Source organism: Chiloscyllium plagiosum, unplaced genomic scaffold (genome assembly GCF_037043375.1).
Source record: "Chiloscyllium plagiosum isolate Xiang-an unplaced genomic scaffold, Cpla_swu_hap1 HiC_scaffold_27, whole genome shotgun sequence".
NCBI classification, from domain to species: Eukaryota; Metazoa; Chordata; class Chondrichthyes; order Orectolobiformes; family Hemiscylliidae; genus Chiloscyllium; species Chiloscyllium plagiosum.
The window spans coordinates 279010-298441 of NW_028270165.1; the positions used below are offsets into that span (position 1 = coordinate 279010).

At 45.2% G+C, this 19432-nt stretch overlaps 1 long non-coding RNA gene and 1 pseudogene across 1 annotated transcript in view; both read left to right on the forward strand.

The window, feature by feature from the left end:
• The window catches only part of LOC148142779 (uncharacterized), a 142091-nt gene that overhangs the window by 3552 nt on the left and 119107 nt on the right, over nt 1-19432 (forward strand). The gene's annotated exons all lie outside the window — the stretch shown is intronic.
• On the forward strand, nt 5111-6025 carry LOC148142780 (uncharacterized; annotated as a pseudogene).

Below are 19432 nucleotides of genomic sequence, written 5' to 3' on the forward strand. Positions count from 1 at the left end.
AAGGCCTGCATTCTCGCTGCACTGTGTTCATCTCCCTCTGACTGATAGAACTCTGCAAAGTATTCACTAAATCTAACATTAATCTTCGTTAACTCAAGGGTAACTGTGCCAACCTTCTATCTAACAGACATAATAGATTGGGAAGCATTTTTCTTTCTAGCCAGATATCTACGTGGCTCATCTCCAAATTCAAACAATCTTTGTTGAGGAAAGCAGACGTTTTTTTCCCAGTGTGTGCAATGAGTTGGGAGCAGTCCGGAGAGCTGCAGCTTGACCAGTGAAGGCCTATTATAATATACTTCCTCAGCTATCTGCAGACGGGTCTCCAGCATCTGTTGTTACTCCTTCCTCTGCATCCTTCTGTCCTTCTCGTCGTTGAATAAAAAATAATCAGGCCTCATAAATATGCCTTAGTGGCCTCCTCCAGTATTTCCGGATTACTGGCCGTACCCGAGTTGATATCCCAGATGGCTCTGAACTCTTGTGATGTACTCAACAAATTTGCTATCCCTTGACAGGTATGGGTCCATGCACCAGTGCTATGCATCCATTCCACCACTCTTGATTTTACCATATAAATACACTGGCACATGGTCCGAGGCAGCTATATTGCCAATTTCACAAGCCAATGTTCTGTCCAAGCAATCCAATGGCATTAAAAAGTGTCAGTTCCCATGTGGTACTTGTGTGGGTTGGGAGACAAAGTAAAGTCTCTTCCATTAGGGTGGAGATGCCTCCACACATCCACTAATCCCAACTCCTCGCACATGCCCACCAACTGCTTAGGTTGCGCGGGTGTACCTGCCTGGCCCCTTGGCATCCTGTCTACCTCGGGATCTATTAGGCGATTAAAATCCTTTCCAATGACCATGCGGCGTACCCCAAGACTCATTAATTTAGCAACTGCATCAATTAGAAATTTAAGAGGGTACACCGGGGGGACAATACACATTCAGGACGCCATACTCTTCTCCATGTATTAGAGCTTTAAGAATGACGGACAGTCCATGTTTGTCCTTAATTTGCTCTATTACCTGCAAACGGAGGTTCCTTCTTACTAGTATAGCCACTCCTCTACACTTGGAGCTAAAGGAGGAGAAGAATACCCTATCATAACCTCCTTGCTGCAGTTTCAGATGTTCCTTATCAGTTAAATGTGTCCCCTGCAGCAGGGCGATGTCCACCTTTTCCTTCCTGAGGCTTGACAGCACCGTCTTTCTTTTTAACGGGGGAATGGCTCCCTTTTACATTCCAGGTGTACCACCTGAACGAATCAGTAGCCATGGTCATCCAGGGCAGCCCGTGGTTTCCCAAGAGGAGGAGGCTTATCCGAGGTGCAGTGAGCAACAAAGACATTAACTCTATAAAGTCTAAAAACTGCTCCAATAAAAAACTACAATAAATAAAAATCTAACCACCACATATAACTTAAGCAAACGCTCAAATAACCCTCAATTATGTAGAGATCTCTTATCCCCACCCTCCCCAAACCCCACCATTGCCACCATCCTGGCTCCTTTCCACTGAGGCTGTGCCCCAATTCACAGATTGTAAAAAACATGTTATTTACATTCTGAGAGTTAACAATGGTACCCATCTCCCCACATCCCTTCTCCATACATCTTAAGCAGAGGTATAGCCACCCCCAATCCAAAAACAAAAGGACAGCAGTAAAAGAAAAAGGCCCCACACAATATGTAACTGACCGATACACTAAATAATTCCAGTTTTTTGTCAAGGCAGTACGTATAAAGCCAATAACCACAAAAAAGGGGCAAAAACGTAGCGTTGTCTGAAATGATGTCCCTCCCGCCTTCACCCCGACTCGATTTCTTTAATTCAAAGAATTCGCAAAGTCCTTTGCCTTTACTGCTGAATCAAAATTATACACCGTCCCTCCATGAGTGAAACGCAATACGGTCAGGGACCTCAAGGAATATTGTATTCTTAATTTTCTCCTTAAGTTTCTCTTAACTTCATCAAATGCCCTTTTCTTAATCCAGGCTCCTGAGAAGTCCTGAAAATATATTATTCTTGAGTCTATGTGCATTAAAGCCTGTGGATCTCTTCCCAGTCTTCTTGCTGTTTCAATCACTAACTGGATTTCTTTATAATGCTGGAGGCGCACTAGGACCACGCGGGGCTGCAGGTCCGATCCGGACCTGCGCATTTCGATCCGGTGGGCCCGCTCCACACTCAACAGGCCCGACTCCAACTCCAGCCCCAGGAATCCAACGAGGTCTTCGCCTTCCTCGTATTCCAGAAGATCCACGAGCTGTAACATATTTCTTCTACTTTAGTTTTCCAGGTCGTCCGCTTGCTCCTGAAGGACCTGAACCTGGTCTTCCAGCGTTTGGATCCTTCCTGCTGAGACCTCCGCCATGGTCTCCGATGCCACGGTCCTCTCCTCCACTGCCTATTCTCTTCGGGCCAACATTTGAATTTCCTGACCAAGCTTTTCCAGCGTGGTAGATAGTGGTTCCACCGCTGCTTCAATCTTTTCTCAGAATTTGGCAAACTCCGAGAGTAACTGCTGCTGTCCCATTAAATCCAAAGGGTCTGCCCTGGGAGTTTGAGCAATGGCTCCAGGCACCCCCGATGCAGTAGGGGAGTGCCCTGCCTGCTGCACCCCTGTCGGCCCCTTTCCTTCATTTGCTTTCATTCTGGTCCTAAAGCTGGCAAACCACAATTATAGCAGCTCCAGACGTTCAGTAAGTTTATATTAGCAATTGTTTTCTCCTACGGATGGTTAATGAGGTGGGGGGAGGTGTAAATGTCCGGGGGTATGGCACAGAGCCCAACACAGCAGACCACTTAAACCACCGCCATCTTGGGTTTCCAAGAAAATGGTTTTAAGACCAGTACAGAACAGCTACAGGGTCATACAGCACAGAAACAGACCCTTCGGTCCAACTGGTCTACGCTGACTATGTTCTCAAACCCAACTAGTCCCATCTGCCAGTGATTGGCCCATATCCCTCTGGACCTTTCCTATTCATGTCCATTTCCAAATGTCATTTAAACATTGTCACTGTACAAGCATCCACTACTTCCTCTGGACACACATTCCACACACAAACCACTCTCTGTGTGAAAACAATGGAGCTCTTCATGTCTTTTTAAAATCTTTCTCCTCTCCCCTTCAAAATTTACTCCCTAATTTTGAAAGCCCCACCCCAGGGAAAGGACACCAGCCTTTCACCTCATCTGTACCCTTCATGATATTATAATCCTTTATAAGGTCACCACTCAATCTCCTCTGCTCCAGTGAAAGAAAACCCAATCTATCCACCTGACTGTAGGTATATTCATATTCAGTTATGATGTGTTCAGTGTTGGTGCAGGCTCAAATGGCCAACTCCTGCTCCCAATTCTCTCACTCTGTTTCCAGGACAGCATTAGTAGATTGTGAAAGGGGAGGGATAGATATCTTGTTTGTTTTTATTTTTAAAATGCACTTGATTCCCACAAATAAAATCAACAGGTACATGTACAGCACATGCAGTATTCCTCATTGCAGCTTCAAGGTTTTGTGTCCTCTTCTTCCGCGTTGGCTCCAGCACATTCGGCTTCCTTCCCCCATTCCCCCAACCCCTCACCATCCCCGCCCTGAGCCGTTGATGCTTCCATTGTTTATAAAATCAAGAGCGGGATGGATAGGGTAAATAGACAAGGTCTTTTCTCTGGGAGTGTAGAACTATAGAGTAATAGGTTAAGGGTGAGGTGGCCCGGGGAGGGGGCGAGGAATTTAAAAGGAACCTAAGGGGCAATTCATGCAGAAGATTGCACGTGTAAGGAAAGAGCTGCCAGAGGAAGTAGTAGATGCTGGTATAATTATGACACATTTAAAAGGCATCTGGATCGGTTTATGAATAGAAAGGGTTTAGAGGGATATGGGCCAAATGCTGGCAAATGAGACCAGATTCAGCGAGGATATCTGGTCAGCATAGACCAGTGGACCAAAGGACCTGTTTCTGTGCTGTATATCTAGATGACTCTGGTTTGCCACGCCAGTCTGTTCAATTTCTCTCTGGTGTCATAGCCTTGATGTTTCATTCTAAAACTCCTGTGGGGGCACGTTAACCATTTTGTGTCTGATTGATTGCCAAGAAGTTGCATTGCAGGTTCATCCTGAATTTACACACTACACACAAGGGTGGCACGGTGGCACAGTGGTTAGCACTGCTGCCTCACACCGCTAGAGACCTCGGTTCAATTCCTGCCTCAGGCGACTGACTGTGTGGAGTTTGCACGTTCTCCCCGTGTCTGCGTGGGTTTCCTCCGGGTGCTCCGATTTCCTCCCACAATCCAAAAATATGCAGTTTAGGTGAATTGGCCATGCTAAATTTCCCGCAGTGTTAGGTTAGGGGTATGGGTGGGTTGCGCTTCGGCGGATCCGTGTGGACTTGTTGGCCCGAAGGGCCTGTTTCCACAATGTAACGCACTCTAATTTTTACTACCAAAAATCAGACCTGCTCACTCTCAACAGGATCCCAATGTCGTGGAAGATATTAATTTTCAGGTGGAGGGATCCAAAATTCAGAAAGATGTCAGTTGTGACTGTTCTGCTCTTCTGTCCCTGTCAGATCCTGAATCAGCACTTTCAGGAAAATTAGAATGGAGTGAGAATAGAGGGAGAGAGAGAGAAGGATGGTGCTTTCAGTTTTGTGGAATAACAAAAGAAAAGAATGTTCTGCAGAAAGTAGAATTGCTTGTTCTGAATTTCTACCCTGGACTGACAGTGATGACTTTTGTAATCTCTTTTCAGAGTATTTGATATGAAGATGAAGTTTCAAAATCAACAGATGAAAGGCATATGCCTGAACCATTGACTCTCCTGCTCCTCAGATGCTGCCTGACCTGCAGTTTTCGACTCTGATTCTCCAGCATTTGTGAGTCACTCAATCCATCAGGACTGCAACAATTTTCAACTGTGATCCAATTGGTTCCTGTTTCAGTACGTTTTCAGCATCAGTGGGACTGGAAGAGAGCCCCTACTGTTGCAGCAACGCACTGAGTGTCGAGCCTGAAACAGTTATCTGGCCTGAAAAGAGGAATTCAAGGCAGGGAGGGGACATACACGCGTTTGTGTGCAACTGTAGCTTCGGCCATGGAGAAACCATGGAAGTGTGGCGACTGCGGGAAAGGCTTCCGTGTCCCGTCTGCCCTGGAGACACATCAGCGCAGTCACACCAGGGAGAAGCCATTCTCGTGTCCTGAGTGTGGGAAGGCCTTCAGTGATTCCTCCGCCCTGCTGAGGCACTGGCGGGTGCACACAGGGGAGAGGCCCTTCAGCTGCCCTCTGTGCAGGAAGAGCTTCAGCGATTCCTCCGCCCGGCTGAGGCACTTGCGGGTTCACACAGGGGAGAGGCCCTTCAGCTGCCTCAAGTGTGGGAAGGCATTCAACGATTCCTCCGCCCTGATGAGGCACCAGTGGGTGCACACAGGGGAGAGGCCCTTCCGCTGCCCCGATTGTGGGAAGGTGTTCACTCGCTTCTCCCACCTCGTGATTCACCGGCGGGTCCACACCGGTGAGAAGCCCTTCCCCTGCCCCAAATGTGGGAAGGCCTTCAGTGATTCCTCTGACCTGCTGACCCACCAGCGGGTCCACACCGGCGAGAGGCCATTCACCTGCTCTGTCTGCGGGAAGTGCTTTACACGCTCTTCCGACCTGCTGAAGCACCAGCGGGTCCACACTGGGGAAAGGCCCTTCAGCTGCTCTGTGTGCGGGAAGGGCTTTACCCAACCCTCCCACCTGCTGACACACCGGTGTGTCCACACTGGGGAGAGGCCATTCACCTGCCTCGAGTGCGAGAAGGGCTTTGCTGTCTCCTCCACTCTACTGACGTACCAGCGGGTCCATACTGGGGAGAGGCCGTTTGCCTGCCCCAAGTGTGGGCAGAGGTTCACAATGTCCTGCAGCTTGAACAAGCACCAGCGGAAGCACCAATGCTCCTAACAATCAGATTCTGCCGGTAACGCTGCTGAGGGTCACCCCCAGGACAGAACCTCCTGCCCTTTCTGACAGTGGGGGTAGTGGGAGATTTGGTAGGCTTTTTTGTTTTCTACTGGGGGAGTGGGGGTGGTGGCTCAGTGGTTAGCACTGCTGCCTCATAGCGCCAGGGACCCAGATTTAATTCCATCCTCAGGGTGACTGTCAGTGTGGCGTTTGCATGTAATTCCCCGCTGTGTCTGCGTGGGTTTCCTCTGCATGTTGCAGTGTCTTCCCAAAGTCCAAACGTGCGCATGTTTGGGCGAATTGGCCAAGCTAAATAGTCCCATCGTGTTGATGAATGTGTAGGTGTGGTGCCTTAGTTAGGGGTAGTGCAGAGTGATAGGGTAGGAAAATGTATCTGGGTGAGTTACTCTTCAAAGGGTCGCTCTGAACTTGTTGGGCAGAAGGACCTGTTTCCTCACTGTAGTGATTCTATGATTCTGTGAACGTTGCTTCCAGTGGGCGCTGCTGCTCATTGAGCCCAGGACCCGCACAAACCTACGACCACAAGACTATTGGAGCAGAAGTTAGGATATTTTGACCCATCGAATCTGCTCCACCATCTGTTAGAGACAAAATAAAAAACTGCAGATGCTGGAATCTAAAATAGACAAACAGGAGGCTGGGCACAACAAGGCAGGCAGCACCAGGAGGTGGAGAAGTTAGCATTTCAGGTATTATCCCTCAGGACTGAAGAAGGGTTCTACCCGAAACGTTGACAACTCCATCAGAAATGATTTATCAGGATGTTGTTAGGACTAGAGGGAATGGGTTTAGAGTGAAAGGGGAAAGATTTAAAAGGGACCGAAAGGGAAAACTTTTCATGCAGTGTGGTGCGTGTATGGAACAAGCTGCCAGAGGAAGTGGAGGAAGCTGGTAGAATTTAAAAGACATTTGGTTGGGGACATGAATAGAAAGGGTTAGAGGGATTTGGGCCAAGTGCTGGCAAATGGGACTAGATTAATTTAGAATATCTGGGCAGCGTGGACGAGTCGGACTGAAGGATCTGTTTCCAAGCTGTACCTCTCAATGACTAGTGGTCCTGATGTAAGTTTAGAATTGAGTAACTTTGAATAATTCAATCTTGTTGAATTCGCCTCCTGAAAGGTTTCAAATGAACCCCTCCAAGCGATATGAGTTAACTACGCCGAGTTGGATAAAGTGTCCCATCAAGTTCAACATGAATGCGCAGTTGAAGAAGTTGAAGTCAGAAGTCACACAACACCAGGTTACAGTCCAACAGGTTTATTTGAAATCCCAAGCTTTGGGAGCATTGCTCCTTCATCAGTGCTGCTCCTTCATCACTTCACCTGATGAAGGAACAGTGCTTCGAAAGCTCATGAGTTCAAACCAATCTATTGGGATTGTCACCTGGTGTTGTGTGACTTCTGACCTGTCCACCTCCAGCACCTCCACATCAGAGTTGACGAATGAGATCAGATTTTATTCAGCATGATTTAGTGAGATATTCATCTGGCTGCCCTTCTACCTGAAACATCGATTCTCCTGCTACTCGGGTGCTGTCAGGCCTGCTGTGCTTTTCCAGCACCACACTCTCAACTCTGATCTCCAGCATTTGCAGTCCTCACTTTTTCCTGGTTCATGTGAAAACTCAACATTGTCAGAGTTACGAAGAGACGCCAGTCACAGAGTACTATAGCACAGAGACAGGCCATTCAGCTCAAACTGGTCCATGCTGACCAAAATGTTTGTCAACACTAACCTCATTTCCCTGCACTTGGCCCATATCCTTCTCAAGCTTTCCCACCCATGTATTTTTTGAAACGTCTTTTCAATATTGTTAATGTACCTGTTTCAACCACTTCCACTGGCAGCTGTTTCCCCAGGCGAACTACACTCTGTAAATATTTTGCCCCACATTTTTTCTTCCATCTTTCTCCTCTCGCCATAAAAACGCGTCCTTGGACTTGAAATCCTCCCCCTAGGGAAGAGACAGCTACCATTAACCCAAATCTACCCCTCATGGTTTGAAAATATTGCCTCTCAACTTCCTCTGCTCCAGTGGAAAAACATCCCAGCCTATCCAGCCTAAATTCTAATTTGATAATAATGACAGTGATGATTTTGGCTGTGAGTGTGTCAAGGATCTCTCATTTCTAAGCCAATGGTGTGCCTCTTAAGTTCACCTGATCTTAAAACGAATGGCACCCCATTCATTTAAAATGTCCATGTTTTCTGTGTAAAGTCGGTCCTGGTCAGGAAATAGGCATTGGTGTCTTATATTCCCGTAGACTTCTTGTGACCGGGTTCAAATGCTCTGTTTTGAGATGTATGAGTAAATCTTCAGAACAAAAGATTAATGCAGCCCTTTATTCATGTCTCATTATTAAAAACACTTTCTCCATTTACAGATGTGATTGAGAAGCTTCTCCCAATGAATCTTTGACTGATAACCGCATTTGTCAGGCTTTTGAAAGTCACTGCAGCTCTGTCACAGCACAGGGGAGGGCTCTTTCAGACACAACGCGTCATGCAGAAAATTCTCCCACATTAGTCGAGCAAAGTAGACGTCTTTTTAAGACATTGTGAAAATTGAAAGGGTTCAGAAAAGGTTTGGAAGGATGTTGCCCGGGTTGCAAGGTTAGAGCAACAGGGAGAGGCTGAATACGCTGGTACTATTTTCCCTGAAGCTTTAGAGTCAGCCAGAAACATCTGTTGAATCAGGAAACATCTCTTCCTGCAGCAGCTTCAGACAGACTGCTTGCTAAAACCAAAAGCAGGGGAAAAGAATGGGACAACTGCCCTTTCATTGTAGAAGTGTTTTAGAAAAAAAAGTGTCAAACCCTTTTCCCGGATTGTTGCCTTAGCCAGTATCTGTTAACCATTAGCGAAAACCTTAAACCTGGATGAATGGGAAGCCATTTACAACCCCTCCTGAAAATAAACCAACATCGTCATCTTCTTAAAGGAGCAGCATGATCACAACAAAAAGCACCTGAACTGAAACATTTGTATCAAAGGGCTGTACAGTTAGCAGGACAAGAAAACACATTTGCAATTTCACCAATCAATTTAAATCAGCCCATTGGCTACCAAAAACTTATTAAATTTAAATCCTAAAGTTTTGACAACAGGACCAATCCTATCATAAAGAATTGGTGCTCTCAGTCATCTGTGTATGAGAGAAAGCATCATTTAGAAAAATAGAGAAGGGCATTCCTGACAGAGGAATCGGAGGAGGCATCCCCGACAGAAGATGGCACAGAATATTCCGGAAGACACATAACCTGGTTGTAATCTGAGAGATTAAATTCTATTATGTGTTATCTGAGTGGGACATGCATTGATTGGAACAGCATACCAGAAGAATATTGATTTATTCCAGAATACTCAGTAGTTAGGAAGGATTTATTCAGTTTGTTAGTTTTGTTCATTTGTTCACCGTGAGAGTTGGTTAAATAAATTGCTGATTGTCGATTTTAAAGTGTCAGGGATTTACTTTTAACACTACAGCAGGTTACACCACTTATCACACTGACTTTACAGATTAAAGGGCAACGTGCCACTCTTTGGACGTTTCGGTTTGAGATCTTGCAGAGTGGTGGGGCGGGGTTCAGCCTTCGCTTTATAACAGTATTGATGACATTCTCTTGAATGCAATGGAGTCAATATTAATCCCAGCCTCTTGGTGTGGTTGTGGGTGAATCACCTTAATTTGGCTCCTGACTCAGAAACCGCACAGACAATCAAATGCTGAAACAATTATTTGCACTTTATTGCACGTAGCAACCACAAATAAAACCTCTCAAGTTCATTCAGCTTCACCGCCCCCCCCCCCCCACCAAATATGGCTATCACCCAGTTGATGGCTGAATTTAACTGGGTTTCCACCGACAGTGCCCATCTCTGGAAGTGTCCAGGGGTTTGATGCAGTATTATTCTTTTAAGTACTGCTGCTGCTTTATCATTCTGGAGTTGAATTTTGGTGGCGTTTCCTCAATTTCAAATCTGTGGTGTGACTTTTTTTTAAGACTCTAACATCACCTCACATTGCTGGAGACCTCAGGTCTGTAGTTTACCTTCTTATCCTTGAGGGTTAGCTGTCTGTTTGAAACAGCCTGCCCTGCAATTAACCCCTCTATGTCAGGGCTTTCCTTCCACAGGCAGAATTAATTGTCCTTTTGTCACACCATTGTAAAATAACATTATCTTACCTGTCCCAAGAAACAACTTATTGTGTTGCCTCCTTCTTCCCAGGGATGGTTAACAAGCCATTTATCGTATTGAATCTGCTTTGCTATTCAATCATGGCTGATATGTTTCTTAACCCCATTCTCCCGTAACGTTTGAGCCCCTTGATACTCAAGAATGAGTGAATGGTGGAGCAGACTCAATGGGCTGAATGGCCTAATTTCACTTCCTGTGGTGTCACAGTTTCTCGTCGGCCCTTTCATTTCTTGCTCCAGAAAGCGTTATTGTTGACTCGTGAAGTTTGGGAAGTTCCGGAGTTTACAAGTGCACACCACGCTCCTCTATGCCTCCTCCTCAGCCTTAAAGTAAAGGGAAGACGTTTTAGAACAGAAATAAGGAAAACTTCAGACAGAGAGTGGTAATCGATGGAATTCACTGCCCCGGAAGGCTGTGGAGGTAAGATCATTGAATATATTTTCTTGAGTATCAAGAGGATCAAAGGTTATAGGGAGAACGGGGTTGAGAAACTTATCAGCCATGACTGAATGGTGGAGCAGACTCGATGGGCTGAATGGCATAATTTCTGCTCCTATAGTCTAATGATATGCTGATGTGTGGAGGGGTGAGGATGGGGGAAAAGAGCTAAAGAGGGGAATACAATTAAGGTGAAGCTGGATACAGATACATAGGAAATACAAGAATTGTACGATAAATTTCAGACCACATAGAAGCACTGGCAGGGCTTACTGAAGATCTACAATATGCTGCAGTTCGATATTACAAGCCCATAAACAACTGCAAATCAGACAAGGTATTTTCAGAAGTTGGACCATGAACGCCTGAAGCTGCTGCTGCTCTTTCTCACTCTCTCTCTCTCTCTCTCTCTCTCTCTCTCTCTCTCTCTCTCACGCAATGAAGATTGATCTTCACCCAGACTAGAACTTCTTTCCTCTGTCCAAATATTTGTGAACGCAGACCTTGTTTTGAAGGATGGCATGTTGTCTGATCATCACAATTAAAGGGGTGTCTTCCCCCTGATATGCAAAGGGACAGTCAGTCAGGGTCACGTCTTGTGTTGTTGTGTGGAATCTGTGACAGCTGCAACAATTCATCCCAACTCCTGTACTCAGTGCTCTGACTGATGAAAGCAAGCATGCCGAAAGTCTTCTTCACCGACCTGTCTACCCATGACTCCACTTTCTAGGAGCTATGAACCTTGGTTTGAATTACTGCATATGAAACAGATTTGGTGCTTATCTCAAATCTAATTCGGTATTTTATACTGAATGCCATGACTGATGAAGGCCAGTGTGCCAAACAATTTCTACCTGTGACTCCATTTTCAGAGAACTGTGAACCTGTACTCCAAGATCCCTCTGTTCCACTACACTCCTTAAGGTCCTACCATTCACCATGAAATTCCTACCTTGATTTGACTATACAAAATGTAAGACCTCACACTTATCTATATTAAACTCCATTTGCCATTAACTTTAAACCTATGCCCTCTAATTTTGGACTTCCCCACCCCAAGAGAGAAGACCTTGCCTATTTACCTTACCCATGTCCCTCATGATTTTATAAATGTCTTTAATGTCACCCCTCAGCCTCCAAAGCTCCAGGGAACATAGCTCCAATCTATTCAACCTCTTCCTGTAGCTCAAACCCTCCAACCCTGGCAGCATCCTTGTAAATATTTTCTGAACCCTTTCAAGTTTCACAACACCCTTCCTGTAGCAGAAAGCACAGAAATTGCATGCAGCATTGCAACAATGATGGAACCAATGTCCTCTCTGAAGAGGATTTTAAAACAATATTTATAACTACAAGCAAATCAGGTTAGTTGGGCATGACTTTCCCAAAGCAGTTTGTTTTGGTTGTCCTTCATTAACCTATGCTTTAAAATATATAAGAAAATATTTTGAGGGATGGGATTGTTGCTAGCACGTCCAACATTTGCTCCCCATCCCTCATGGCCTTTGGACTGAGCGATTGGCTTCCTGCGAAAAGGCAGTTGAGAGTCAACCACATTGTAGTAGGTCTGGAGTCACATGATGTGAGCGTGTGCACGCGTGTGAAGAGTTGTCAGTGGTAGATTTCCCTCCCTAAAAGAACACTTTCACAACACTCTGTCATGACTGGACAAAAACAACAGTTCTGGCAGCATCTATGAGGAGACGACAGTGTTACTGTTTTGAGTCCGGTGGCCTTTCAAAATTAGGCTGGATTCAAAACATTAACTGTTTTCTTTCCACAGATGCTGCCAGACCTGCTGCATTTCCCCAGCAATTGTGTCTTTTGTTGCTGATCTCCAACAGCTGCAATTCATTGTCTTAGCCAATAATGGTTTCCTGGTTGCCAGTGCAGAGATAAACTCTCATTTCCAGATCTTTTTATTCGTTGAAAATAAAGTCCACTAGCATCCATGATGGGATTTTAATTTTTGTTCTCAGAAGACCGAGATCTTTGGGCTACTTAACCAGTATCACTAGATCGCAATCTTCCCTTCACTGACAGTGACATTGACAATCTTGTCCTGAATATTTTTCTTTATTCATTCATGGAACGTGACACTTGGTCTCCCAAAAAATAACCAAGTGCCAATTCAGAGGGCAGTTAAGAGTCAACCACATGACTTTGGATCAAGAGTGACACATTCACCAAACTGGGAAAGGACTGAAGATTTCCTTCCTTAAAAAAAGGTTATTAGTGAACAAGATAGGTACTTATGATAATTGATAAGATCACTAAAGCAGCGATAAGTTTATATTCCAGATACATAAATTGATTTCTAATTGCATCGGGGCCATAGCAGCATCAATTTGAAACTCCAGATGTTAAATCCAGTAACAATGCCCAAATACCACCAACTCCCTACAATCTCTAGGCTTCCAACACTGACTGGTCTGTAATTGACAGTTGCATCCTTTTCCTCCTTACTATTTACTCAAAGTTTGTGCGAAGATTTGTCGCTCGGGTGCTCGTTGTTGTGTGACCCCTAGGACTCATAACGGTACACAAACCAACAGCCACGCTCAGACAACAACTCACCAGAACGAAGGACCCGATACCCAACATGAGCAAGACGGATGTAGTGTACAAAATACCATGCAAGGACTGCACTAAACACTATATAGGACAAACAGGAAGACAGCTAACAATCCGCATACATGAACATCAACTAGCCACGAAACGACACGGCCAGCTATCCTTAGTAGCCACACACGCAGACAACAAGCAACATGAATTCGACTGGGACAACACTACTATCATCGGGCAAGACAGACAGAGAACAGCCAGGGAATTCCGAGAGGCATGGCATTCATCCACAAACTCCATCAACAAACACATCGACCTGGACCCAATATACCAACCACTACAGCGGACAGCTGAAACTGACAACCGGAAGCGGCAGGGTCAGACCACTATAAACACCGGAGGAAACATCAAAGAAGCGCTTCGCAGGAGGCTCCCAAGCACTGATGATGTCGCCTAGCCAGGGGACGAAATGTTTGCAACAAAAACTTCCAGCTCGGTGAACAGAGTTACTATTTACTATTCAATTCAGCCCATTGAGTTGACTCTGCCATTTGTTCAGATCACGATTATTCTGGGAAACATTTACTCCATTTTGCTGCCATTTCCCCATAATCCTCAATTCGCTTACTGATTTAAAAAAAATCTATCTCAGCCTTGAATGCACGTAACAACCCAGGCTCAACAGCCCTCTGTAGTATCAAGTTCCACAGATTTACTGCCCTCAGGAGAAATTCCTATCTGTCCTAAACATGCAATCTCTTATTTGGAGGTTACTTCCTCTGGTTCCAGTCTCACCCACTTTTCCACGTCTCGCCTGTCAATGCTCCTCAGAATCTTGTACGTGACAATAAGGTTACCTCTAATTCTCCAACTTCTAATAAGCACAGGCCCAAACTATTCAGTCCTCCTCATAAGACGTTCTTTCCATCCCTGGTATCATCATGGTCAACCTTCTCTGGACTGCCTCCAATGCCAATATATCTTTCCTACAGGTAAAGGGCCCTAAACTGTTCACAGTATTCAGTTGTGGCCTGACTAATGCCTTACATAGGTTCACTATAACCTCCCTACATTTCTACTCTATTGAAAAGGCCAACCTCCCATTTGCCTCCCTATTACTCACTGAAATTGGATGAAGAGATTCGTGGACGTGATTCCAAATCCCTCTATTCTAAAGCTTTCTCCATTAATATTCATTTCTTCACCTCCTGACAAACTGTATTACCTCATTTTCCCATCTGCCAAGCTTTCGCTCATTTGCTTAACCTGTCTATATCCCTCTCCAGATATCTAATGTCATCCTCACCACCTGCTTTCACATCAACTGTCTCTTCTACAAATTTAGCAATAGTACCTTCACTTTACTTATCCAAGTAATTCGTATATATATTGTAAATAATGTTGGCCCCAGCGCTGATCCCTGTGGTACACCACGAGTTACAAGTTGTCATCCTGAACATGCCCCTTACCACAACTGTGGTAGTTAGCCAATCCTCTATCCATGCTAACATACAGCCTCCCAACACTGTGGGCTCTTTGCTTACTATTTCATGAGATGTGAATGTCATTGGCTGAGCCAACAACTCTTCCCAAACACACCTTGAAAAGGTGGTGCTCAACTGCCTCTTAAATTGCTTCACAAATATGATGTGGACTGCAACAATGTTCAGGAGTGAGTTCCAGCATTTTGGTCAATAACAAAGAAACAATGCGATATATCTTGCAGTCGGAAGCCTGTGTTCACACTTGTCTGTTCTTGGTGGTTGAGGTCATGACTTGGAAGGTGCTTTTGAACCACCACCACTCATGCAATCAAGCCAGACTGATAGATTGTGGCCCGAGACTCTGCCATTTTGACTTCCCTCATCAATCTACATTCTTTCCAGCGAAGTTTCAGTCTCAAACCGCCATGCCTTCTGTTACGGCTTAAAAGATAAGAATACACATGATTACCAACCGTATTTTGGGTTGTATAAATCTTTGCCTGCCAGAATTATTTTCCAAAAGACTTTAATTAAACTGGGTGACTGCATGAAATGGTTTGTTGGTCAGACTATAATCATCATCCTCAAAGGAGACAATGCCAGGAATACCATTGAACTCGTCTTTTTGTTTAAAAAGCACAAGTTCTTGATTTGATTTTACAACTTACTGGCATTACACCATTAATTTTGTTTTACAACAATCCAACAGATTAATTAATAATACACAGTGAATACCAAGGCTGATTAATGTGAAATTAAATTTGACTGAAAATGTAAAATCGAGATGAGAGATAACAAATGGGGGAAGGGCAGAAGGCAGGAAATGCAGCATCACAGAAGGTGCTCCTCCAGGGAGTGTATTTTACCAACTACAACTGCTCAATATAAACAAACACTCTGACATGATCCTCCGGTTTTAATGTAAACCATAGCCCCATACAATAGGTACCATTTAAATAAGTTAATAGATACCAGCCTTGAGCATATCCAGCCTCCAGCCGGGCCCCCCGCTTCTTGGAGCTCGGAGAGGGGTTCCCACTCATTCATTCAACAGGAGGCGGCTCAATTTATTGTAATGGGCACGGAGGGTACACTGGTCGTGTCTCATGTTGAGGAGGAAGCTGTTTCCTCTCATTCAACTCAAGAGGACCTATTTACTGGAGGTTTTTTTTTTGTGGTGCAGCTGTAGTCACCCATAGAGCCCTGAGGCTCAGGTTCAAATCCCACTGCTCCAGTGTGTGTAATAACATTACTGCCCAAGTCACGTGCCAATTGGCACAGGGATAAGAAAATTAGGGAAGTAAACACGTCAACCTGTTCAATGCTATCTCCAATCATTTCACTTCCTGTCCCATTCGTACTCCAGGGAGCCCAGCCTCGTTTCACGAAGGTTCTTTTTGAGAAGTTTAATCGGGCATTTTTGCACAAGTCAAGTTAAGAAAGCCGGGATCTCTCGCCAGACTGCGCGAGAGACAACAACAGTAATTCTCGGCGGGGAGGCTGAATTATGAATTCACTAATAGCCTCCCCTAAGCGATGGCACAGCGGATGCCAACGCCTGTCTCTGTGGCGCATTTGTTCAGCGCGTTCGGCTGTCAACCGAAAGGTTGGTGGTTCAAGCCCAACTAGAGTGACAGTGTTTGCTGTTCTTCCTTGGCTTCGAAGCTGCACGCTATTAATGGGGTCAGGAAAGTGTTCCCCAAACGGAAATCCTCTCCCCAAAGGGGTTTCTGAATTGAATTAATGTCTAACGGAAGGGACTGCGGATGCTGAGAAGCCGAGACAAAAAGACAAACTCGGCAGGTTTGACAGTACCTGTCGGAGAAAACAGAATTTTGAAATGTTGTCTCTGATTCTCTTTCCACAGATGTTGCCTGACCTGCTTAGTTCCTCCTGCAATTTCTAGTTTTGTTTTTAACGGAAATTTCACCTTTTGGGATGAAACATCTCGACTCGCCATGTGCAGATATTTAATCCTTTCGAATCACTGTGAAGTGATTGGATTCAAACAAACTCTGCGATGATTCACTCTTTCTCAGCTCCACAGGCAGGCAGACCTGGGAAGTGAAGTTGTCAGTGTGGTTCTGTATTCGTGGGCCGAGTGGTTCATGCGATGGACTTGAAATCCATTGCGGTTTCCCCACGCAGGTGTGAACACTGCCGACTACAAAATGAGAAATGTCGTCGAAAAGAAGGGGAGCTTGCTCCCCGGTTTCTTCTTTAAGATTCAAATCAGTGGAGGGGGAAAAGTATTTCACTCACATTGGGACTGGTGGGAATCTGCAACCCACTGCCTGTTCGGGTGGAACAAGCAGATACCCGCAGAGATTTGTTTGAGGCTGTGAAGAAAGTGTTTGGAAATGAGATTAGAACAGGGACGGGCATGAAATCGTGATCGAAATGAAGCAGGCACCTGAGGACAAGGGTGTTTCCTTTGCCAGTGAAAGATGCTGCTTCACAAAGTTGGGCCTGTGGAAGGGAATCAGTGACGGTGATTATCTTTGGTTGTTCACCTTGTGAAGGTTCCCATTGCTGCGCATGTCCGTGTTAACGTCAGAACTCTGCAGCATGGTGGCGTTAGATACGCACAGGGCCGGGGCGCAATGGATGACGCATCTGCTCCACCTACCTGTTTGAAATGCAGCTCACAGCTTCTTCACACACCCCAATTAATCTTTCTCATTGTCCTGAAGCCGGCATACGGTTTGAATTCCCGATCTGCGGGAATGAGAATCTTTTCACTGTCTCGCGTCAGTCAATGTCCCTGAGAACATCGGAGTCAAGTCACAGCGCTGTCAGATGAGGGGAAGCTGAAATAGCCCCACACGCTGCTCACGGGCACATTTTACTTTCCCCAACTCACCGCCTCAACCACTGCGGCTCCTGGGAGTGGAAAGGAAACAATCACCAAAAGCCAGTCTTCGCTTTGTGAATCTTCAGAAAATCAGCAAACGTTCATCCCTTCGGATTTTCTATCCTGGGCTGAGAGGGATTTGTATTGTCACTCTTTTGTAGGACATTGCAAGTGGATGTTTTGCAGAAAAGCACCACAATGCAATCTGATTAATCAGGACCTGGATGTTTTCGGTCTTTGAATGTAAGTGTTGTGCTCAACAACTTTGTTGTTCACAGTTTATATTACTTATCTTCCCAGTCCACTGTATCACTTGTTGAAAATGTTTAATTTGCGTCTTGTAATCCTTTCACTGTCTGCTAATGAGGATCGCGTTTCCGTGTTTTACCTAAATTATCTTGACCTTGCATACCTCAAGCCTCAAGCTAATTTCACGAGAAACCTTCTCCAGTTCAAAAGCCAACTGTTAATGATGGCTTTGTTTCTTGTCACGTATCCAATTTCAGATCGATGTTGTTAATGTCCCTTTTATTCCTTCAGATCCAAGTTTCGCTCTCAGGGCTAGAACAGAACTGTCACCAAATACATTTACCAATCTACGTTCATCCTACCGATTGTATTAGCATCATCAACACTTCTCATCAAAATAACTCGAGAGACTTTCATCACAATTTTCTGTGAACAGTTCTACATTAGCTTTGCTGAATGAACCCCAAATTTCTTGAAGTGGCTCCTTATTTTCGGCCCTGATTATTAATCTCTCTATGCATGGGAATGGATCCTTCCCACCCGCTCTATCACTCATCCATGTGTGTAGTTCAATTCGATCTCCCATCAGCCTCCTTTGTCCTGATCAAATCCAGGGGAACAGGATACGTTGGGGCTATGGCGCGGACAGGACAAGCCCAATACTCACCTTTCCTGTTAGAACCATTCCATGAGAAATTTTAGACCACAACTTTGGGCGTGCAGTTGTGGCCGAACACTTAAGGTGTTGGCGTAGAGATCCTTTGGGGCTCCCCCGCCCAAGGTGGTAACCTGCTGACTATGCTTTCTTCGCTGGCGATTTTAAATGACTTCCTGTTGGTTGCATTATCGCTCAAACTTCACTAAACCCGTCTCAATAAAGTCCCGCTTTCTCATGTCTGGGAATTGATTGCCATGCAGGTAACTCTGGTTCTGAACAAACAACGTACCAGCCTCATAACGCCAGCTCTGTTTACCTTTCCACAGATGCTGCTCGACCTTTTGGCTTTCTGCAGTATTCTCTGTGTTTATTAGGCACAAGTGCTGCTTTTCATTCAAGAACTTCAATCCCTGTCCTCTGGTAACTGACTCTTGCCAGTGGCAATTGGTTCTTCTGATCATTAATCTGCCCATTCCCACCGCTTCTTCTCCCATCATTACCAACAGCCCCAGGAAATCTCCAGTTAACCTTCTTTGCTCCAAAGCGAACATTCCCAACGTTGAGAATGTCTCTCCAAAATGGAAATTCCTCATCCCTGGACATGACGCAAGGGGTACAATTGGGAAGAGATTTTGGCAAAATATTGTCAGTTAGGAAATGGAAAAATGTTCATGAAGCAAAACAGAAATCCCAGTCTCCAGCTTTGTGAATCTTTAGAAACTCTTTGGGAAGCGGATTTAGAGGAGAATGAAAGATGAACTGTCCGATTGAGTAGAGACTGTCCTGACACCGTCCCCTTGTTGAAGAGGCCGGGAGATTGACTCTGATGTTCACGGGACATGAACTGATCTGAGACATTGAAAGAATTGTCGTTCCTGCACATCAGGAATTCAAACCCCTTCTCGTCTCCGAGCCAATGAGAGAAATCGGGAACAGGCAAAACACTGAAAGGCTCGAAGGGCGACGGCCCCGGAGTAAGAAAGCTAGTTCCTCCTGACGTG